Source organism: Monodelphis domestica, chromosome 1 (genome assembly GCF_027887165.1).
Source record: "Monodelphis domestica isolate mMonDom1 chromosome 1, mMonDom1.pri, whole genome shotgun sequence".
Lineage (NCBI taxonomy): Eukaryota > Metazoa > Chordata > Mammalia > Didelphimorphia > Didelphidae > Monodelphis > Monodelphis domestica.
In genome coordinates, this window is record NC_077227.1 from 512,934,756 (window position 1) to 512,958,665 (window position 23,910).

A 23,910-nucleotide genomic window follows, 5' to 3' on the forward strand; every position below is an offset into this window, starting at 1 on the left:
AACTCAGGGAGCTAAATAAAATCCAGTTATCTTCACCCCCATTTGTATTGAAGGGACTAAGTCTCTAGAAGCTAGCTGACTTGTACGGAGTCACAGAGGTTGTAAGTTTTTGTTTGCAGTGCTTAATAAATATTGGTTGATTATTTGGGGTGGAAGAATCTGGGACTTAAAACATACGCCTTCTACACACCCAAATGCAACACTCTTCCCTACCCTACCCCCACCTCTTCTCTAGGACAAGGAATGCTATTGGCTCCCTGGTTTCACACTCGAAGAGGACTCGGGGAAGGGCCAGAAGAGGAGGCTGCAAAACTAGGCGCGTGAGTAAGCAGCAGGCAGCCAGGGGAAGGAGGCGGCTCACGGGACGGCACGCGTCCAGCCCCAGCTAGAGGCACTCGGGGGGGGGGGGGGGGGGAGGAAGGGGTGCGGAGGGGTACAGGCGGAGGGGAGGGAGAATTGCGCGCGCCGCGCCGCGCAGTCGGATTTCGGCGGCAGCGGGTTGGTGCGTCATGATGGCAGTACGGCACGCGGCCCGGGGCGGGTCCGCGAGCGGGCGGGCGGGGCGGGGCTGGAGGGGCGGGTCCGGAGGGTCCGGGGAGGGGGAGGGGGTTAGAAGAAGGAGGAGGAGGAGGAGGAGGAGAACATGGCGGCTTTGCAGAGCTGCTGAAATCCTCGTTCTTCACGGCCAAGGGAGCGAAGACTGAGCCGTGATCTGCTTTTCGCCCTCTTGTCGCGACCCCCCTCTTTCCGAGCAGTGGCCTCCCTCTCCTTCCCTTAGCCTTCCAGCTACCCCTTAGGGCCTCAGTCTCCCTGCACTGAGGGAGAGCGAGCGAGGGCGCGCGCGCCCGTGTCTTCCTTCATCCCTCCCCCCCCTTGGGGGCGCGGGGGAGGGGAGTAGGCCGAGCTGGGACCCCGTGGGACCCTGCGGGACTCCGTAGGAGGAGGGGGCTGGGCTCCCGCCGCTGGGGGCCTGGCGGGCTGCAGGCGCCAGCGCTGAGGCGGCGGCTGTCAGCGGAGCCGTCAGCGGGCCCCGAGCTGTAGGTGGCAGCGGCGGCGGCGGCGGCGGCGGCGGCGGCAGGTGAGCAGTGCTAAACGTACGGAGCTCCGGGTGGGGTGCAGCTGTCACGGTCGCCCAGCGGTGGTGGCCGACTGGGGCCTGAGGGGGCGGGGAGGGAGGGAGCAGCTGGTCCTCCCCCCTCTCTCGCTTTTCTTCCCTGGCTCTCTTCGTTTTCCTCCTCCCTCCTGTCCTCCTCCTGGAGTTCTTTCCCTTCCCTTCGCTCGGCTCCCGGGGGCGGAGGTCGCAGCTGTCAGGGACACCAGCTGGGGGCAGCTCGGGTGTGGAGGGGGAGAGTGCTAGCGCCGAGAGCGGCTGCGGTGGCGGCGGGAGGAGGAGGCTGAGGCTGGGAGCCTAAGGCCGATTTTCCTGTCGCCCTGATTAACTGGGACGCGTCAGTCCCCGTCCTGGGAAGATGTTCTTTGGACCTCGCCGGTCTCGGGGGGTGGGGAGCGCGAGGTAAGCGCTACTTGCAGCTTCTAGATTAAAGGGGATGGCCTCGTGACTAATGGGCTCCCCACGCTGGACTATGATTTCTCACCCTTTTGAGATTTGGGGAGAATAAGATCGCTTAGGTACGCAGTCCTAGAGCTGCGTGACCTTGGGCAAGCCACTTAACGTAGCAGGGTCTCAGTTGCCTTGGCAGCAAGTTGGGAATAATGATACCTTATTTGACATAAGACTGAGGCCTACACCATCTGAAGTCTTTCCTTCTAAGAGATACGTAATCTCACCTAAGGGGGTCTTCTAAAGACAGTTCCTTTTCTCCTCACTAGATGACAAATATTGTAAGTAGAGGTGTGTGGGAACATAAGCTTTTTTCTTAGGATGATGTTGGAAGAAATTAGGTAGGAAACTGGGTATTCTGGCTCATCAACTGAGAAACTAGCTGGTTGGTTGGCTCCAATCTAACAATCATTTAAGTTCTTACTTTGGCCCAGGCACTGGTGTTAGGGATACATGGATGCTTAGTAACAGAAACTTCCACTATGGAAAAGGTATGGGGGAATTTAAATTTGAGTTGTTCTCAATTTTTTAATAACTTGTTAATATCTGATCTGATACTAGTAGAGTGCAGTAGTAATCTGGCTAGTTGTTAAATATGGAAACCAGGAGAGCTGGGTTCAAGTCCTATTGCTGTCAGCCATCATCTTTGTGACCTTGAGGAGGTCACTTAATCCTTCAATATGTCAAATTTCCCTGAAATGAAAGGCTTGCACTAACCTAGATGACTTTTAATATCCCTTTTTATCTAGATCTAAGAAAAATACAGACATAAAAATGGAGGTAAAAGTAAATGATAGCCTTAGTTGAGAGATTAATAGTACAGTAGTTGTGAGAAAATGTTATAGAGCCAATCAGAGATGAATTAAAGGATTACTGGTGACCAGTTGAGTTTTGAAATTTGCAGGAGACTCAGGACTGCTGAAGGAAGATATGAGACTGGCTTCTGGAGTAGTGATGAATAGAAAGCTAGACAGGTGAACTAATATTTGGCAGGTTAGAAAGAACAGAGGACAAAGGGTGAAAAAGTCAAGAATGGAAGTCACCACCTTATTGAAATGGTTGATTATAAGGTCAAGATAATAGAAAGGGTTAGGTGAAACCATAGTGGTCAATCAAGGAAGAAACATTTATTTAGTTCCTAGTGATGTGGGCTAAGCATTGAGGAGACAAAGAAAGGTAAAAACACCATCCCTGCCTTCAGTAAGCTCACATTCAAAGTGGAAAGACAGCATGTAAGTAATACATTCTAGATATATAGTGTAATGGAAGGCAATCGTTGAGGGAAGGCACTAGCATCAAGGACAAGGAAAGATCTCTTATAGAAGGTGGGATTTGGCCTGAGTCTTGGAGACCAGGAAAGCCAAAAGACAGAGCCAAAAGAGAGAACATTTCAAATATGGAGGACAAAACACTGCAAAGTCAGAGATTGGGAGATGTAGTGTCTTATTTGAGGAATGACAAGAAGGGTAAAATGAGAAAACCAGGCAGGAATGATGATCCCATGGTCATATAAAGGGGAAGAGTAGATTTAGGAATCTTGAGACATAAGATTAAGATTAATAATGATGATGATGATGATGATAGTAGCTAACATTTGTATGGTACCTGCAATGTGTCAGGCACATGAATGTAAAATGAGCCTGAGAAGGAAATGGCAAACCACACCAGTATCTCTGTCAAGAAAACCCCCCCAAAAGGGGTCACGGAGTGTTGATTTGACTTAAACAATAAGTGTGCCAGACACAGTGTTAAGTGTTTTACAAATATTATCTCCTTTGGTCCTCACTTTAGGATGTAGTAACTGTTTTTATCCCCGTTTTACAGTTGAAGATACTGAGGCAAACAGAGGTTTATTGATTTGCCAGTCACATAGCTAGGAAGTGTCTAAGGTTGGATTTGAACTCCAGTCTTCTTAGTATATAGTAGTGTCCTTACCTTTAAGGTATAGCCACCCTTGTGGGAGACCTTCATGTATGGTAGAACACTGCATTCCTGAATTCCTTTACATATTTTAAGGAATCTCATGATAATATAAATAATATTTGGGTTTTATTGTTAAGTAATAAAAAAAGAGGTATAACCTGTGGAAATGATCATCTTTTTTTTTTTTAAACCCTTACCTTCCATCTTGGAGTCAATACTGTGTATTGGCTCCAAGGCAGAAGAGTGGTAAGGGCTAGGCAATGGGGGTCAAGTGACTTGCCCAGGGTCACACAGCTGGGAAGTGTCTGAGGCCACATTTGAACCTAGGACCTCCCCTCTCTAGGGTTGGTTCTCAATCCACCGAGCTACCCAGCTGCCCCAGAAATGATCATCTTTAAGAATTTAAAAGACTTGTTTTACTTGGGTCCAGAGGACAGAACTAGGTTGAATAAGTGGAAATGTCAGAAGCTTACTTTGGCCTCTTTATTATTAAGAAACAAGATTGTTCCCATCTTAAGAGTAGGCTACTTTTGGAGATAGTAAGTTTCCCATGACTTGAAGACTTTTAGTGGACACCAGATTTTGTAAATGATACTCATATATGGTTTGGATTAGGTGACATCTGACTTCTTATAATTTTTATTTTTCAATAAACAGAGCATTTTTTTTGTCTACTTTTCCCCTCAATTTAAAAAGAAAACAAAAACAAAATCTAAATAACAAATATGCATAATCAAGCAAACCAAATTCTTGCAATTGTCTATGTCCAAAAGCACAGGTCTCATTCTGAATCTTGAAACTAATCACCTCCTGCTCTTTGTTACCTTTTCCAACTGTTATTTTTTGGTTATGTGAATGCTATAAACAGCTTGGCTTTGTAAGACAGTTAACCTGGAAGCTAGTAAGATTGGTCAAGTTCTGCTTTAACATACAGGCTGTGTGACTTAAAGCAAGTTCTCTCACTTCTGGATGCCCCAGGCAACTCTCTAAAATTGCAAGTTTCAAAGGTATTTATAACAGTTGGCAGAGGAAATTCCTCACCTATATTTCCACAAATTGGTGAAATGTCTGATTTTTTTTAAGCCTTTTTGACAGTGAAGTTTTCAGTTAGCATGGGGAGTAAAATTTAATTGAAGTTTTTTTTTTTAATTGATGGTGTTATTAGTTGGGGAGGCTGTTGAAGATGTAGTTGTCTTAATGAAAAAATGTAGAATTTAAAATCATGCTGTTTAATAAACATTTATTAGAATTTTTGGATACTAATTTCCTTTCCTTGGTGATAACAGTGACTTTATGGGGCAGTTTTTTGGGGTTGATTCCTTCTTTCTCTCCTGTGGTTAGTGAATGAATTTAGCAGTTTTTAACTCCTTTTATATGGAAAGCAAATCCTCAAGTGTTAGAATAATATTTGACTGAAAGGAAGAAGAAAGAGTTCTGAATGTTTAAAAGAGGAGCATTTTTTGTGTCTGTTAAGGGTTAAATTTGCTTGGGGGCTGCCTCATGTTTTGGGAGTGGTTCAAGGTTTATTCTTAAAAAAAAATCTTGGCCAGAGGGGCCCCTCAGCTTTTTTCACAGACATGTATGATGTGGGAAGGGGGTCAGATTTCTTCATATTGAGTATAATGCAAAAGGAAAGTTTTTGTGTGTATGTTTTTCTTTTGGCCTTTAAATTTACAAATTGTTTTTGTTACTAGTGATGAGGTTTATCCACTGAAACAAATGTTTTATGAGCAGAACCCAATTGCCTCCCCCCTACCATGAGTATTCTCAAAATGATATATTGGCTTTTAATAAAGATAAAGTTAAAGGAGTATATTAATTCAGGCCCAAGACTTGTTAAAGGCAAAAACATGAGTTATAAACTTGTGATTGAAGATAGAACAGTTTTTCCTCTTTCTATTTCTTTTCCAACATGTTTCTTGGCTAGAGCAAAGATCTATAATTCAGAGAGAACAAAATGCACTGTGGTAAAGAATCTCTGTGACTGTGAAGCACAAACAGGTACTTGGTTCTGGAAGATTTTTCTAGACTTTGTACTACATTTCCATTAGCCCTTCTAGCATAAGCACTGTTGGATTTGTGAGAAACAGAATTTCAATTTTACATGGTTTATGGCTAACCCCTCTCCTATTTCTCTCTGCAAAAATCTGGAGGATTGTGGGTTTTAAACTGCTTTTTGTGTAGTTTGAGCCAAGTAAATATTTTAGTTCTGCCTTTTTTTTGTAGCCCCTGGTTTTTCTGAGGAGAAAAAAAAAACGGTCCTGTTTGGTGTAACTAATGGTTTATTCCACTTATTGCCAGGGGGATACAGACAGTGGGGTTTTTTTTCTCCCCCTTTCTGCCAGTAGTTGTATTTTTCCCCATTCTTATGTTTCTGTTCTAGAAATCTGGACTGAAAACAGAAGCAGCAGATTGTAACAATCCCAGAAATTTGCTTATGCCAGAATGTTGTAATGCTTCAGAGGTGTTGTTGGTATCCTGGTATCAAACTTTAATTTTTGTAGTTACCATAGTATTCTAAGTTTATGTTAACTCTTTGGTACAGATTAGCTTTTTGCAATGTCTAATATGTGTGACTTCATTTTTTATAACATAGAATGGTACAATAAGTAAAATCTAGATGTTTTGCAACTAACATTATAATCTGCATGTATTCTTTACATATATATTTATATATACATATGTATAATTTTTTAAACCCATATCTTCTTAGAATTAATTCTATGTAGTGGTTCCAGGGTAGAAGAGAATCTAAAGGGCTAGGCAGTGGGGGTTGAATGACTTGCCCAGGATCACACAGCTTGGCAGTCTGAGGTCAAATTTGAACCAAAGACTTCCTGTTTCTAGGCTTGACTCAATACACTAAGTCACCCAGCTGTCCCCTCTTTTATATGTTTTAGAAAGTTGTCTGAGTGATGAGGCCACTATGGAGATTGATGTAATGGTAGTGCTGAAGAGGCAAGAGTGGAAGAATGGGCCATTTCTCAAAGTTTTGGTTAATTTGTTGTCTTTTTAAAATTTTTGGTCTAGTTGTGCCTCTCTCTTTAAAGGGAACTCTCAGTGTGGAATCTTCCTCCACTAAGGCAGATGTTATAATTTATTGAGTTGTCTTGAGCACTGACAGGGCCCATCTATGTTCATACAGCTGATAAGTGTTAGACTTCAAGTCTTCTATACCATGACAGGCTGCATCTCTTTAGCATACTGCATATAAAGAGTCAATTGTTTTCTTCAGAGACCTTTCTAGTTTTTCCTATCTGCTTTCATTTTCCTTATAAGTCTCTTGCTATTGTACATTCCCTTTCTTTTGTTTTTCTTTGTCTATATGGAATTATCTGACCAGGTTCTGATCCTGAGTGAGAAGATCAGCATGGAACACAATATTCAATCAACAAAATTAAATATTATATTGTGTTCCAGGCACTGTATTTGAGGAATTCAAAGACAAATTAAACTGCCCCTTTCCTCAAGGAACTTATATTCTCTTTCAGGGTAAAATATACATATATAAGTACAGTATCAATATCTCAGGGGGGTTCCTCCCTTGGATGACTGAAACTGAGGATTTAAGTGAAACTGAGGCTATATCTGTTGATACCCATATATATTTATCCTTTTCCCCCACTCCTACTCTTTTAGCGATTTGAGGCCCCCCCCACAAAGAAAAACAACTAAAAAAAAAGGTCATGTTGGTGCTTTTGGTTGACCATGGATGCTGAAACCTGGGAAAATGAAACCATAGATGAGGGCGCCTTACTGTAAATACTCTTATCTATATCTATCTAAAATGTAACTTAGCCGATGGAATCAAGAAAGGTCTTGTGTAGGATTTGCACTTAAGCTTAGCTTTAAAGAACCTTAAAAGGCAGTGTGGTATAGTGGGAAGAGTTAAAGGATTTGGATTCAGATCCTGGTTTTATTGTTTATGACTAGTATGACATTGGCAAGTCCTCAACTTCTCTGGGACCAAATTTCCTTATCTATAAAATGAAACATTTGAACTATATGACTTTAAGATCTTTTCCAGCTCTTGACTAGTATTCTTATGACATAGATGATGAGTCAGCAGAGGAGACCGATTGACCATTAGGAGGATAACCAAGAGAGCTGTGTCACAAAACTTTGGGGAGGTGAGAATTTTGCAAAGACTGTAAGCATTGATAAGTGTTGTTGAGATATTAAAAAGGTTAATTATTTAGAAAATGTTAGGATAGGGGGCAGCTGGGTAGCTCAGTGGATTAAGAGCCAGGCCTAGAGATGGGAGGTCCTAGGTTCAAATCTGGCCTCAGACACTTCCCAGCTGTGTGACCCTGGGCAAGTCACTTGACCCCCATTGCCTAGCCCTTACCACTCTTCTGCCTTGGAGCCAATACACAGTATTGACTCCAAGATAGAAGGTAAGGGTTATTTAAAAAAAGAAAGAAAGAAAATGTTAGGATAACATAAAAAAAGAGCATTGGATTTAGCATTCAGGATTAATAACTTTGAGAATAGTTTCAATTCAGTGAGGTCCCAAGCCAGATTGCAAATGGTTGAGAAGTGATAGAATCTAGAAAGTGAAATCAAACTGTAGAAGAGGAAACTTTTCTATTCTTTTGGGTGTGAGAGATATAAGTAGAAGTTTTAAGTGCAGAGGAGACCTAAGTGTGTGTGGGCCACAGGGAATGATGAATGACCAGCATTTATGGTGTTTAGGAGATTCTTTGGATTCTCTTAGTGGTTGCCATGGCATTAGCAATTTCTTGTTGAATATTATAGTCACAAAGTCATTAACTAGTTTCTTGGGTTCCTTGAGCTGTTCTTGTCTGATTTCCCCTCCCTACTCCCTTCTCCTTTTAAAAATTAACACCTTTCTACCCTACTTACAATTCTGGGCTGCATGAACATGGTTGGGACTCAAATGACTAAACTGGCTGGAGAGACATAGGAATGTCTGTTCCATTTGCAAATTTGAAGAGTTATTCTCTTGCCTACTTGTTTGGTGCACATCGAAAATGACTCCTCTGCCTCTACCTTTCTCCTTATAAGCTAATCAGATGTATTGGGTAGGGGCCAGTGAGTCACTAAGGATATATTTTATGACTCCTGAACTTACTAATTCTGACCCTTTTTTTTTTCCCCAATGGAGAAGCTGATTTTTAATCACATTTAATCACAAAATAAACATTTTGGGGTTTAAACCTTCCCCTCTCATCCTCAAAAATTGGATCTTGTCTGTGCCTTTGAAAGAGTGAATAATGTATTAAGAATTTACTGAGTGTGAAGTCCTGTGCGAAGTCATGGGGATACACATAGAAAAGTAAAGATAGCTCCTACTTTCAGGGAGCTCACATCCTAATAGAGGAGACAACACATAAGGAAAGTTTAAGCTACAAATCAGATGGAAAGGTACTGTGGTCCTTAAGGAGAAACAACAACCTCTTCTGTAATTTTCACCGACAAAAATCATATTATATTGAACTGATCACAAGAACTTTCTTTTCTTGGTGTTCAGTATCTTTGGCTGTAAGACTTGGAAGAGCACTGACCATGCTGCATTTCTACAGTACTTACTTTTCAGGATGATGACTGAATATACTAGACTAGAAACATTGCTATTCCCAAGGCTTTTGGGTTCAGAGACTTGGGCTGTCCTCATCAGGGTTTTTGAGGGGAGATTGTAATTAGGGTAGTGGTGATGGATTGATTTGCTTGGAAAATATTTCATCTGCTCTCTCCCACATGTTGTTGCTGCTAGTTTGGTTGGCTTATCTGCCATATGGGTGGTGATATGGAAATGATTTAGTTAAGAATGGTAAGATGTTACTTTAATGGCTGTTCATGTTCAAATCTATTTGTTTTGGGGATTTTGGGAATAGGTGTCACTTTTTTTCCTTAAGAGTTTCTGTAAATTTGGGCAAAGAGTTGTGTATGGAGTTCTTAGAAGTTATGTATAGTATACAGATAGCTAGTTATGCCTCTGGCTCGAATTGGAGGATTTAACACTGTGCCTGGCACATAGTTATTAATTTCCTTTACTATTACTAATATTAGTGTTCACTATATTCAATATCCAATAAATATTTTTTAAGCCCTACCTACCATGTGCCATATACTGTGGTAAGAGCTAGGGATAATTAAATAGAAAACAGTCTGTAAAAATTAAAATTAATATACAGTAACTCCAAATATTATATATATTTAAGATTTATTAATAATCACTAGAAGTAACAAAATAAAACCATGTGCCCATGGCTAATTTACCTGCTCAAATAGCCTGCTCCACCAGTGTCCCAACCTAGGAAGAAAAGAGGGCTAGCCACAGAAGACCACTGTATTTATCTCCTGTCTACTTCAGCACTTAACGACAGGAAGTCAGTGGGCTCCTGGGATATGTAGTTCAAAGGCACAAGATTTCTAATTACACATAACCCCCTGAGATCCCTTGGAAGACTAGTCTTTCCAATGGCTCTTGTAAACATAAACAACTTTTAAATTACAATAATTTGGGTATAAAAGGAAAAGAGAAGACCACCAAAGATTGCTAGGCGCATTGACAAAAAGCCAATTGGGGGAAGTCACCTTCGGCATAAGAGTATACATTCAAAATAAATGCATTCAACCCCACATAGTTCAAATCACCACATCCCAAAGTTCACTGTGGATCTTCTGGTGCAGTGTATGGTCTGTGGAGGCATCTTCATGGTTCCTTCTTCAAACAGTTTTCTTTCTGGATTTGGAGAGGTAGCATGTTTCTTATCCTAAGATTACTCTCAAAAAGAATTTAAACTTTGTATTATAGGATAATTACACATTCCCCACTGAGGAGGATGGTAACAAACAGGAATCACTCAGGGATCTATGGCTGAGTTATGAGGTATATGAATCAATTTGCAAAAGGAAATAAAAAACATTTAAAAAATCCAAATAAAAGAGAAAAATCAAAGTCTTATGTGTAAAAATTCTAAGTAAAGAAAAATAAACCTATAACAGAGGTCCTTGAATTAGGGCCCAATTAAAGTGATTTAAGAAATTATGCACTTTACCCAGTTAGTAGTCAGGACTATAGAAAGTTTGCCACACTTTGAGACAGAAAAGGGACTAGATTATGGGAGTCAGGAAGGCAGCCAAAGTGAGGTGCTTAATGGAATGTGGGGCTCAGGGAAGACCTGCCTCTAATATGTCAAAACAGCCACAACCTCGAACCCCAAACAAGTTCCAAGTTCTCTTGTCTTGTTTCAAAATTTTATCAATCCCACTGGGATTGGTTGGTCTCTTTGACCTTGTGCTCAATAGGCACAATGCAGGTTAGCTTTGTGCTTCTTTGGCACTGTGCAGTGGCTCTTTTTGTTTTCCCTTCTCCTGGAATCACAGAATCATTAAACAGAGTCCCATAATTTTAAACAATGAATGGCATTATTTCTATAGTCTAAAGCTTTGGGGTATGCATTGACATTAAAGTTAATGAACATTTAAAACATATCCTAGTGCAAAATAAATAACTTCTTAATACTGATAAAATGTGCTTTGAGTTCAAAAAAGGAAAAATAAAAACTCAAACATTATATTGCACATACAAGGAAAAACAATAATAAAAATGTTTGAAAAATCAAAAATATATACCTTACAATCAGTGACACACTGTATCAGCCAAGGAAAGGTAGAATACCAAGGTTTCTCACCCCAAAATGAGATCCATTTAATTTTTTAACTTGGCCATGATCCACTGCGTGAGTGCAAACAATTTTCACAAAGTAATAACTTTCTAAAACAATAGTACAGTAGATAATGCACATTTAAAAAGGGTACCAAAATTCACAATAGTTCAGTTAATGACAGTAGCAAACAAACCCACTATTATATAGGATTCACATGAGTTTCTGTGTGACATTTTAAAAAAAAGCAAAACCTTAGAAGTTAATGGATACCAGTCCCTGACCTCAAGGAACTTAAAGTCTAATGGGGAGAATGGAAGTAGAGGGAGTTAAGGGTCCTAGTGCTGGGGGTATCTTGTTTTATGTTGTTGAAATTAGGCAGAGCAGCAGATACAGAATGGAGTGAGTAAAAAAAAAATCTTGTTTTCTGCCATCAATAAAGGAAGGCATTGGGAGGAGTTTGTTACTCTACCCTTCAGCTCTCTAATCAGATAGAAGAGGAAGCTGAGAGAGGTAGTGTCAATAAAGGCTTGAGTTAGCAGCGTAAGATTGAAGGTGATGGCCTTAGCTTGGGAGAGGCTGTACTATATAGATATAACTCCAGAGAAGCAAAAAGAATAAATGTAGATATATCCTCAAATCTAACACAGTTTTATATCACTAGTAGGACTTCTGTCCTAGGAGAATTCCTTCTCGTTTACCTTTTTCAAAAGGAAATACTCAAAGCCAAGACAAAATCTATAGGTTGTGTTAGATTAAAATTAATATCAAGTTTTTATTTTCCATAAAGTTTATTAATAATCACTTAAATAGAAAAGGTAGATAAACATAGATTTAAAGTCTCTTTCTTTACTCTAAATCTGATCATGTGTAGCTTATCCTACAGGATCTTCTGACTGCCTCACCTGCATGCCCAGGGAAGTAGTAACCTTGGTGGGCTCCACTCACACCCTTTTATTTACATTCATGGACACAGTGCTGGCATGTGAAAAAATGGCTCAGTAATCCAGGAGGGGGAGGGGATGAAATTCCCTCTACATAGTTGCCTTTTTTGTTTTCAAAAAATTTTTTTCTAAGTTACATGTAAACTCTTTTAAACTTAAAAAAATTTTTTTTAGTTCCAAATTCTCTACCTCTTTGGGAAAGCAAGCAATTTAATATAGATTATACATGCGCAGTCATGCAGCTATGGAATCTTTTGAACCCTATGATTGTATTCCATAACTTAATTTAGAAGGACAAGGCAGGATGAAAATGATCATTTAGCTACCTCTGATTATAGAATCTTAAATCTCCTACTCTACCACATATTAGACTTCCTTACTATATTTTGTCTTGATAGTTATGCCTGTTATTGTCTTAATCTATTGTTTTGTTCTAGGAGGGATACTTGGATTTTTTTTAACCTTTCTACTTTAGAATCAATATTAATTATTTGTTTCAGGTTAGAAGAATTGTAAGGGCTAAGCAACTGAGGTCAAGTGGTTTTCTCAGGGTCACACAGCTAGGAAGTGTCTGAGGTCAAATTTGATCCCAGTCTCCAGGTTTGACTTTCTTTCCAGTGAGCCACCTAGTTGTTCCTAGGAGGAATACTTGTAAACCACAAAGGTGGCTTTATAATTCTAGATTATTGGGGCACTGCTTTTATGGAATAGGCAAATTGAAATGATGAAAAGGCACATCTGGGGTAAAATTTATCTCATTGGTCAAGCTTTCAATGAGAAATTTGAGTAATTTTCAAAGCCCCTTATTAAATTCATAAGGAATATGCAAAATAAATAGAACATTCTCACTACCTTTTAAGTAGTAGCATTATTTAAAGGTATGTAATTATGTTAGGAATGGGAAATAAAGAATGAAACAGATGGCTCTAGGTTCCTCATGTTAAAACTGGTATAACAACACACCTTTTGCTCATATCTACAAATTTAGAGTTATTTTTAGCTTTTGTCCTTTTCCTTCTAACATTCTAATCTTGTTCCCTAAGATTAGGGAAACTGATACCTGGATTTTGACAAGGTATTAATAGCTTCTCTCACAGTATCCTTGGGAAAAGATGTAGAAATTTGGACTAGATCATAGTTACAAGTTGACTGGATTTAGAATTGGTTAAATGACTGTATTAAAGTGTGTTGATTAATAGATTAATGTCAGCATGAGGGGCTTCTCTGTTGGAGTTTTGTAGACTTTGGCCTTTGACTTGCATTTTTTTTTTAAACCTTATCTTCCAGGGACAGCTGGGTGGATCAGTGGATTGAGAGGCAGGCCTAGAGATGGGAGATCCTAGGTTCAAATCTGGCTTTAGACACTTCCCAGCTGTGTGACCCTGGGCAAGTCACTTAACCCCCATTGCCTAGCCCTTACCACTCTTCTGCCTTGAAGCCAATACACAGTATTGACTCCCAACAGTAAGGTAAGGGTTATAAAAACAAACAAATGAACAAAAAACCTTACCATCCATCTTGGAATCAATACTATGTATTGGTTCCAAGGCAGAAGAGCAAAGAGTGATGAGGGCTAGGCAGTGGGGGTTAAGTGACTTGCCCAGGGTCACATGGCTAGGAAGTATCTGAGGCTAGATTTGAACCCAGGACCTCCTGTCTCTAGACCTGGCATCCACTGAGCCACCCAGCTGCCCCCTTGACCTGCATTTTGATGACCAAAAGTTTTTATATAACTAAATTTCTGTGGCATACATAAATATGATGGATTTCCTCAGTTTATTAGACTTTGGGAAATTTTAAAAAATTAAACACACAAAAAGAAAAGTGATTTAAAACAAAAAAATTTTTTTCTGTATTTTGCTATTACAGAATAGCAAAATAACAAAACGTGAGGGTAGTCTGCAGTTTTATTGTAAAATAAATCGATATATTTAAAAGGTTTTCTACCTTTGGCTAAAGGCTATTTAGCTTATTACATATAGAAAAAAAATTGTTTAAATCACTTCTTTTCTTCGCCAAATACCTCAGCATGATCTTCATCCACCTCTGGCTACTTCTGATTTGCATCCAGAATGTTATCTGTAAAGTCTCTCTGAAAGATGATTTCACCATTCCCTGTAACTAAGCTACCACATGAGAAGTTCTGGACAAAAAACCTTGTTGCTTTTTTAAGATCAATTTTGAATAATGCAAGTCCACACGCTCTTGTTATATATTCTTTACTCAGGAATTTTGGCTATTATAAGTAACCTTTTGGGTTCTTTTTTTTAAAAAAAAAATTTGATTCCTTACATTTTCCCCCCTTTTTCTTCTCTTCCTCTTCTGTTGTCCCTTGACATTACTTATTTCCATGTTTTTGTTTAGGTGATTTTTTTACAGTGAGTTTTGAAAACTCATTTGGAAAATTTTTCCCATCTACTGTTTCTGATTAGCAACATCACAGCACTCTGTTGAAAATGAATAGTAAAGATCCATAGTAAAGGACCTGAAGCAAGTAGATAAATTTGTGTCCAAGTTAGTATTGCTTCTCAGGTCTTGAGTGACAGACTTAGGAAAGTCTGGAGCCATTTCACACAAACTTTTGAACGCACAACATCTGCCTCAAGCTCCTGCAGCCACACATGCAGCTCCAGCCCAGGCCTAGTGGCCCTATTCTCTGGAGAAGCTAATATGTTCTATGAGGCTGTTGGCCAGGAACTCTTTGGTTAATTTTTTTGATAAAAATGCTGAATAATGATTTGAATGGAAGGTAAAAGGGACATGTTTAGTTGGTAAAGGAATAACTAGTACTTTAGATCACAGAATAGGCATTCAGAAAGATGACCTAAGGGTTTGGGTAAATCGCAGGCTCATATCAATCTTAAACTGCTTATTTTTTTAAAAACATAATATTTTTCACAATTACATGTAAAAACATTTTTTAGCATTATTTTTTTAAATTCTAAATGTTTTCCCGCCTTTTCCTCCTCTTTCCTAAGATGGTAAGCAGTTTGATGTGTTATGCATGTATGATCATGCAAAACATTTTCATGTTGGTCAGATTGTAGAAAATGACACATAGTTAAAAAAATAAGGAAAATAAAGTGAAAAATAGTATATTTTGATCTGCATTCCAATTCTATCAATTCTTTTCTGGAGGTGGTTAGATAGAATTTTTCATCATGAGTCCTTTGAAATTGTCCTAGATTATTGTATTACTGAGAATAGCTAAGTCATTCATAGTTGATCATTGTACAATATTACTGTTATTGTATACAATGTTCTCCTGGTTCTTCTCACTTCACTTTGTATCAGTTCATGTAAGTCTTTCTAGGTTTTCTGAAATTATCCCATTCCTCACTTCTTTTCTTTTCAAAAAATATTCTCTTTTATTACTATAAATTTGAGAAGCATTAACAAAGACGAACATTTCCACACTTAAAGAACAGGAAAAAAACTATGTATGAAAATGCAAGTCTTCATTAGCCAGCTTTAAAAATATACATATTTCAAATTTAATGTGGTAATTCTAATACTGCTTTGCTTTACTGGGTCCCATTCTGCATATTCTTTTGCTCTCTTTTTTTTTTGGATATTTTATTTAATTAGTCAATTTAGAACATTTTTCTTTGGTTATAAGAATTGTATTCTTTCCCTCCCCTCAACCCTTCCTGTAGCCGATGTGCAAATTCACTGGGTTTTACATGTGTCCTTAATCAAAACCTATTTCCATGTTGTTGATGTTTGCACTATGGTGATCCTTTAGAGTCTACATCCCCAATCATATATCCCCATCAACCCATTTGATCAAGCAGTTGCTTTTCTTCTGTGTTTCTACTCCCACAGTTTTTCCTCTGAATGTGGATAGTGTTCTTTCTCATAAATCCCTCCGAATTGTTCTGGATCACTGCATTGTTACTAATGGAGAAATCCATTACATTCGATTGTGCCACAGAGTGTCAATCTCTTTATATAATGTTCTCCTGGTTCCGTAAGGGGTAAATTTAGGGGTTTTGACTAATATATTATCCTTATGGTTGCCAAGGATTAATCCAAATCCCAAATAATATACTCAACTCAGTTTTGAAATTTTATGGTGGTTTAATTAATATAGAGGGAAGGAATTAAGAAGAAAAGAGAGGGAAAAGGGTATAAGATTTCTCTGACCTATCCTGAGCCAAGGGGAGTTCAGAAACCTTCTAGCCACATGGCCTCCTCCAAGATGAGGGGCTTCCTAGGAGGATGGTGTTTTTAGGAGGTAAAGGAAAAAAAAAGAATCAGCCTAAACTCTGAGAAAGTTCAGAGGAGACACCTCACCTGACCTACGATATTAAGCTTCTCCCAGTTACTGTATTAAGGATGCTCACTGCCAAACCTGGACAATAGCTGCAGCCACACAAGATGCCAAGATGCTCAGCATGCTGCCACTGTAAAAATGGAGATTTGAACCCTGGACTTCAATCCCCCGAAATCCTTGCTCTAGTTCCCGAGATATCTTCTAATCTCACTGAGATTTCCACCGAGATCAAAATTTCTATTTAACTAGCGGTAAAAGCCTACTGAGCTCTCTTCCTACTTCCGCTTCCTAGCAGACGCTTCTCTCATGATGTAAGTGAAATTGAATGGGCCTTTTGGCCCTCCTAGGCACATGCTTTCTTACTTGTATTTTCTTAAATTCTTAATCTTTAATAAACCTCATAAAATATAATACCTCTAGCAGAGAAACTAAATTTTACCTGCCACACCACCAGCCACCTCTCTGCGAAAAAGAGGCCAGAGAGAGGAAGTGACATGAAATATATAGACCGTTTTTACATCACTTCCTGTGTCTCACATGTAACAATGGTAGCTCAAGCTTGACTTAGGACAGCCCAGGGGGTCTGTCAGTTGTTTCTGATTTGTCATTTGCTAGCACATGTCTGTCATAGGCCATCTTTCTCAACACTTAATCTTTAAGTATGGGTGTAGACATTCCTGTTTTGTTAGACTAAGCAGGGTGGAGTAAATCTAAAATTCACAGTTCTGCATTAATTCCTGGAGGTCATTCCAGTTCACATGGAATTCCCTCCAGTTTATTATTCCTTTGAGCACAATAGTATTCCATCACCAACATATACCACCCATTCCCCAATTGAAGGGCATCCCCTCATTTTCCAATTTTTGGCCACCACAAAGAGTGCAGCTATGGATAACCTTGTACAAGTCTTTTTCCTTATTATCTCTTTGGGGTACAAACCCAGCAGTGCTATGTCTGGATCAAAGGGCAGACAGTCTTTTAGCACCGTTTGAGCATAGTTCCAAATTGCCCTCTCTTATTTGTATTTTTAAACAATTCATCAGTGGTTTTTTCTTTCTTTTTTAATATGATTATCATTAACCCTCCTTTTCAACAAGAAACTAATACCTCAACTTGTTCAGCTATTCCTTAATTGATGATTATTCCTTCCATTTCCAGTTCTTTGCCATCATAAAAAGAGCTGCTATAAATATTTTTATACATATAGATCCCCCTTCCTTATACTACTTTTATAGAAAGAGATAGTGGATAGGTATCAGACCTTTGATTTAATTGGCATAGAGAACTCCTAGATGAGGAAATTTCCATTACTGATACAGGTCAACCTTCTCTCTGCAATTTATATAGTCCAGGGATCCCCAAACATTTTACACAGGGGTCTAGTTCACTGTCCCTCAGACCGTTGGAGAGTCGGATTATAAAAAAAAAACAACTATGAACAAATCCCTATGCACACTGCACATATCTTAAAGTAAAAAACAAAACAGGAACAAATACAATATTTAAAATAAAGAACAAATAAATTTAAATAAACAAACTGACCAGTATTTCAATGAGAACTATGGACTTGCTTTTGGCTAATGAGATGGTCAATGTCTGGTTCCATATTTGTCACTGCTAGCTGTAACAAGTGATGCAAGTGTGCATCAGTTAGTCTAGATCTATTTGGAAATTTCAAATGTTTCATTATGGAAAAAGTCTTTTCCCAGATATAAGTGCTGCCAAAGATGGTTGCCATTTTGAGTGCATAGTTCCTGAGATTAGGACATGTCTCAGAGGGGAGAGATGCATAGAAATTAGGCAAGCTGCTTGACTTGAATGCGTTTTTTAGAGTCACAATTCTGCAGTTCAGTCAGTTCCATTTGGTAAATTGTATCCACATTTTCAGTGTCAATAGAAAATGGCTTATGGAAAAGCTATATGTCCTGTTCATGGAGATGAAGCTCTTTAAATCTGAATTAGAACTCCTTTTGCAACTTTTCCAGTGAATCTACACATGTTTCTTTTGGGAATGAAATCAAGGGTTTTTCCACTAACAGAATTTGAATTAAGAGGAAATGGCAAAAATTTTCCTCCTTCACTTGTTTGATAAGGAGGCCTAATTTTACTTCAAATGCTTTCACATGTGATTACATATCACAGATAAGCTTCCCTTTTCCTTGAAGTTGCACATTGAAACTGTTAAGTAGCTCTGTTACATCTGTTAGAAAGGCAAGGTGCCATTTCCATTCTTCATTGTTGAGCTCTGGTACTTCTTTGTTTTTTGAAAGCATAAAAGCTGTAATCTGTGGAAGTAAGTCATAGAAATGTCTCAAAACTCTCCCTCGACTCAGCCAACAGACTTCTGTGTGGTACAGAACATCTTCATTTGCAACATTTAGTTCAGACAGAAATTCCTGAAATTGGTTTAGTGCATTAGCTCCAATGAAGTTAACACAAAATACCACAATTTTCATAAGAGTCCCACTTAAGTGATTTACTACATAGCAGCGCTTGTTGGTGGATAAGGCAGTGTATGGCTATTGAATGACAATGGTTAAGTTTGTCCATCTCTTGGTTAATGCGAGCAATTACTCCTTTCTTAGTCTCCACCATGCTAGGAGCACCATCAGTTGTCACACTGGCTAGTTCAGCCCAGTCCAGCTCCAAATCCATCATAGTTTGGGAAACCTTTTCATAGATATCCTCTCCTGTAGTTGTTCCTTTGATGTTTTGCAGTGCAGCAAGCTCTTCTGTGACTTTGAAATTGTCATTCATCCCATGAATAAAAATTAGAAGTTGTGCAGAATCACGAACATCATTGTTCTTGTTGAATGCCAAGGAAAAATAGGAAAGTTCTTTTGTGGAGTTTTGCAAATGCTGACGCAAATTGTCTCCCATTTCTTCAATCCTTCATGTATTTGTAGATCCTGAAAGAGTAACTGTACTAAATAAGTCTGCCTTTTCTGGACACATCTTTTTGGCAACAGAAGGAAGGCACTCTTTAACAAATTCTCCCTCCACAAATGGTCTGCCAGTGCATGCTATTAGCTTGGCAACTTGAAAACTTGCTCACAGTGATGAAATATTTAGCTGCTTCTGCTTCACAAAAATATTTTGCTGAGTTGTCAATGTATTTTTCAGTTTTAATATTTTATCTTTTCTCACATCTCTGACCAAACAATCATATTTATCTTTATGTTGAGTTTGATAGTGTTGACACAAATTGTATTCTTTGAACACAGACACTATTCTGGCATATCAAACACACAGCTCTTTCCTTGTACTGCATGAAAAAGTAATCATAAGTTCACTGTTCTTTGAATATCCTATATTCCTAGTCAATTTTTCTCTTTCTTGACATCATCGTTTCTTACGGATTTCAAATTGCTATTAGTAAAATACACACACACACACACACACACACACACACACACACACACACACACACACAGAGCCCTACAAAAACAATATACCAGCAGTAATTTTGTCCACACAGAGGCATGCAGTCTGATCTGTGTCCAATGCAGCTTTCCCAGTCCACATCATTTCAGCCTCACCAGTGGCCATATTGGTGGAACTCCACTTTTACCTCAGGCTCACACTGGTGCAGAGTGGGAACTGGCATGATTACAGAGCCTGTTCCTCTACCACCTTTCACAGGGTAGTGCAAACTGCACTGCAATCTGTGAACTCTACACAGGAATCTGATCGCATGGGTAAAACCCATGCGATCAGATTTCATGGCAGGAAAAAAGAAGTCATGACATTAGTGTGTCTTGGGGTCTGTATTTATGGATCTGAAATTATAGACTGTAATACAAAAAACACAAGCCTCACTTCCCCCATATAGTACAATGGCAACCATACTCCCCCAGATATACAACATAATGGCCCCTATAACCTCCCTTTGCCCAAAAGTCTCTCCCCACATTACTACACAGTACAATGGCCCCCATACTCCCCTAGATGCACAACATAATGGCCTATAATTGGGGACATTATATTGTGCATCTAGGGGAGTACGGGGGGGCCATTGTACTACCATGTTTCCCTGAAAATAAGATACTGTCTTATACAATACCCCAGTGGCAGTGGTGGGCTTTTCATAGTAGAGGCCCACCACTGATGTCACAGGCCAGATCACCGCTATTTGATGCCTGTATACAGTACTGGAGGCGGTGCTGGGCCTGTGACACTGTATACTGCTGTCTGGGATAGTGGAGGCTGCAGCACTGGCTGTGATGGGCCTGTCACACCTTGCACAAGCCCATCACCGCCATCACTGTACCAGACAGCAGGTATACACAGTGTGGAATCCCCTCCCCTATATCACCACTCACCATGCTAACGTCTTCCATTATACAGCCCCATAATCCTTTGCACGGTGCCTTGTTCTCATTCAGATACTCTCAGAACAAGGCGCCACACAAAGGATTATGTCACCAGAAGTAGTACTGTATGTGAGTGATGCCGTGCTTTGCGGCCCTGCCACGTACAGTACTCCAAGAGCACAGAATGTGATGCATTCTCTGCTCTTCTCACTGACCACCAATGAAAGAGGTGCCCCTTCCAGAAGTGCAGTGGGGGCCAGATAAATGGCCTGGGGGGGGTGCAGTTTGGGGACCCTTGATATAGTCTCGCAGTGTTATCTAGAATACCAGGACTTGCCCAAGTTCTCATTGCTACTGTGCACCAGAGGTGAGTTTTGAATCCACATCTTCTTGGATCTGAATCAGCTTTCTATGAACTTCTCTCCACTGCTCTCACCTTCCAAAGTAGATCATAATTCTGATGTACTCTCACAATTAAACCACATTTATAGTATTGTATTCTGGGTGTTAGATTATGAAAGACTTCAGGCTGTAGGGCAACTAGGTTGATGGTGAGACTTTACCATCTTGGAAATTCCTACAGAAACTGGAAATATTTATTTCACCTGTAAAAGGGATTGGATATGATTATTGTCTTCCAAGTATTTGAAGAACTGTCACAAGAATGAGATTAGTTTTATTTTGCTTGGCCCCAAAGTTCAGAATTAGGACAGAATGAGAGGAAGTAACAGAACTGAGGTAGATTTCAGCTCCATATTAGGCAGAACTTGCAAATGAGGTTGTCCAAAAGTGGAATAGTTTGCCTTGAAAGTTAGAGTTCCTTGTCACTGGAGGACTTCAAGCAGAGGCTGAATAAACCATTTGTTGAGGATATCATAGAGGGAATCCATGTTAACTTCTGAGGCTTTTCCCAACTTTCAAGACACTTTTACATAATCTAAATAAAATTGATTCTGTTCTTGTGATTTTAGGGATTTATCCCCATTTCTTCACTTATATAACTAATTTCTTTCTTGCCCTTTTATCTGGATTAATATTGATTCTTGTCCCTTGTATCTTGATTAATGATGAAACCTTCTAGCTTATTTCCTTCCTTCTAAGAAATCTTCTGTTAGAGCAAAACTGCTAAAATAGTCTTTTTCAAACCCCTTTTATTACAATTCTCATTCAACAGTGACTTCTTTTTGACCAGCATATCAAATATGAACTTCTCATTAGCATTTTAAGCCTTTTTTCTATTTTCTCATTATTTTACTTATATAGAGTTCTCATGATACAGTCTACTTGCCACCTCTCCCTCCTTCCTGCTTCTCTCTGTCCCTGAAACAACAACAAATTAAAACTTGCTTCTGAGCTTTTTCATTTGCTTTGTCCTTCAAACTGTAAGCCAAAGCTTAACTCCTCCTGGTACTTGTCATTTTTATTCTGGGTGTTATATTGATTGATGCACTGATTTCTTGTTTGTCAGACACAATATAAAAACCTGAATGCAACCTATATTTGTTCTTATTTTTCATTGCATACTTACATAATGTGACAAGGAAATCACTTTAAAAGACTGATATATATTAATTTAAGGTCGCCAAGGAATTCAGTTATGTAATTCCTAAATGAAAACTCAAGTCAGCCGTCAGCCTTTTATAGAGTTTAATTACAAACAGGAGGAAGAAAGGAATTAGAGATAGAGAGGGGGAGAGAGAGAGAGAGAGAAAAGGGAGAGAAGGGAATAGGGCTTAAATACCCCTTCTGTTTAGGCTGGGCCAAAAGGCCCAAGACCTTAGATAGCTGGGGCAAAGAAAGGAGATCAGTCCCTATTACTCACGTGACCAAAATGGAGAAACAGTCTCCGGGGCCTCCACCTCCAGCTTCCTTCAGAGCAAGCTTCTCAGAGCACCTCTCCAACCACTCAGAGCCAAAACTCTCCCCAACCAACCTCTGTCTTCAGACCCCTCTATCTTTAAGGAAACCATCCAAGTTCCCTCCCCTCAGTTCTCACATCTACCAATCACTGTCCATCATTTTCCCTGTGCCAATGGTGGCTCTAGCTTAACCCAGGACCGCCCAGAGGTCTGTGGCTTTGCACATGTCTGTTGGAGGTCATATTCTCAAATAATTAAATCTTGATCTTTTGCTATAGCCCTTCCTAAATCCTGTTACCCTGAGTAGGGTAGAGATTGGAATAATTAAATTTTGATCTATGCTGCAGCCCTTCCTAAATCCTGTTAGGACTGAGTAGGGTGGAGATTGCAATTTCCAAGACTTGGTTCTGTCATTCCAAGTATCTCCATTGTATTAATTCTTTTTTTTTTTTTAAACCCTTACCTTCCGTCTTGGAGTCAATACTGTGTATTGGCTCCAAGGCAGAAGAGTGGTAAGGGTAGGCAATGGGGGTCAAGTGACTTGCCCAGGGTCACACAGCTAGGAAGTGGCTGAGGCCGGATTTGAACCTAGGACCTCCCGTCTCTAGGCCTGGCTCTCAATCCACTGAGCTACCTAGCTGCCCCCCATTGTATCAATTCTAAAATCAATCATGACAAAGAAATTCCTGTTCTGTGCTTAAGCATAGGTCAAAGCCCTTTCCATTGTTCAGCAAAAGGTTTCTGTCCTAAAGTAATCTTAAGAAGGGAGGAGGAGGAACCTCCCATGCCAATGGGGTTCACATTCCAATAGACTATCACTAAGAAATTTTCCAAGTATGAAATTTCCCAATGGTGAAATTTCCAACATTTATAAGTCTAAGAAATTTTAAGGTTTACAATAAATATACATTTTTGGTAAAACAGTCTCCTAGGTACAGCCTATTGCCAGATCATAAGCTAAATTATTAAGTGCTCACTGTGTATAAGGCATTGTGCTAGACTCTAGTAATATAAGGACAAGGTGACAAGAGCCTGTAGCAGGATGAAGAAAATATCAGGAGCTAATGGAGTTGATATAAGAGTAGTTGGAAAGGAAGAATGAAAGGATTTACCAAAAGGTTAGATATGGAAAGGTGAGTGAGAGTGAGAAATTGAGTATGATGCCTAGATCAGGTGTCTGGATAAATGGGAAAATGATGGTGCCCTCAGATAAATGACAAGGAACTTGAAAGGGCCTGGGAAAGACTTTGAATAGGTATTCTTATTTAAACTGAGCCTTGAATCTTAGGATTCTTAAAGAAAGAGGTAAGAAAGAGAAAGCATTGAAGGCATAGAGTAGCACCTTCCTTTTTTCCTGACACTATGCTAAGCATATTCAAATAAGGAAAAGATAGTACTTG

General features: G+C 39.5%; 1 protein-coding gene across 25 annotated transcripts in view; it reads left to right on the top strand.

The window, feature by feature from the left end:
- The first annotated feature begins 251 nt into the window (after window positions 1-251).
- NCOA1 (nuclear receptor coactivator 1) overlaps window positions 252-23,910 on the top strand; it is a 250,903-nt gene continuing 227,244 nt past the window's right edge. For 17 of the 25 annotated variants that reach the window (XM_056813102.1, XM_056813115.1, XM_056813101.1 and 14 more), the window contains exon 1: window positions 604-1,078. The gene's annotated coding sequence lies outside the window, so the exon portion shown is untranslated. Of the gene's footprint in view, window positions 321-603; window positions 1,079-23,910 lie in introns of those variants that run through there. The other 8 variants (XM_056813105.1, XM_056813122.1, XM_056813123.1 and 5 more) reach the window with 6 other exon arrangements.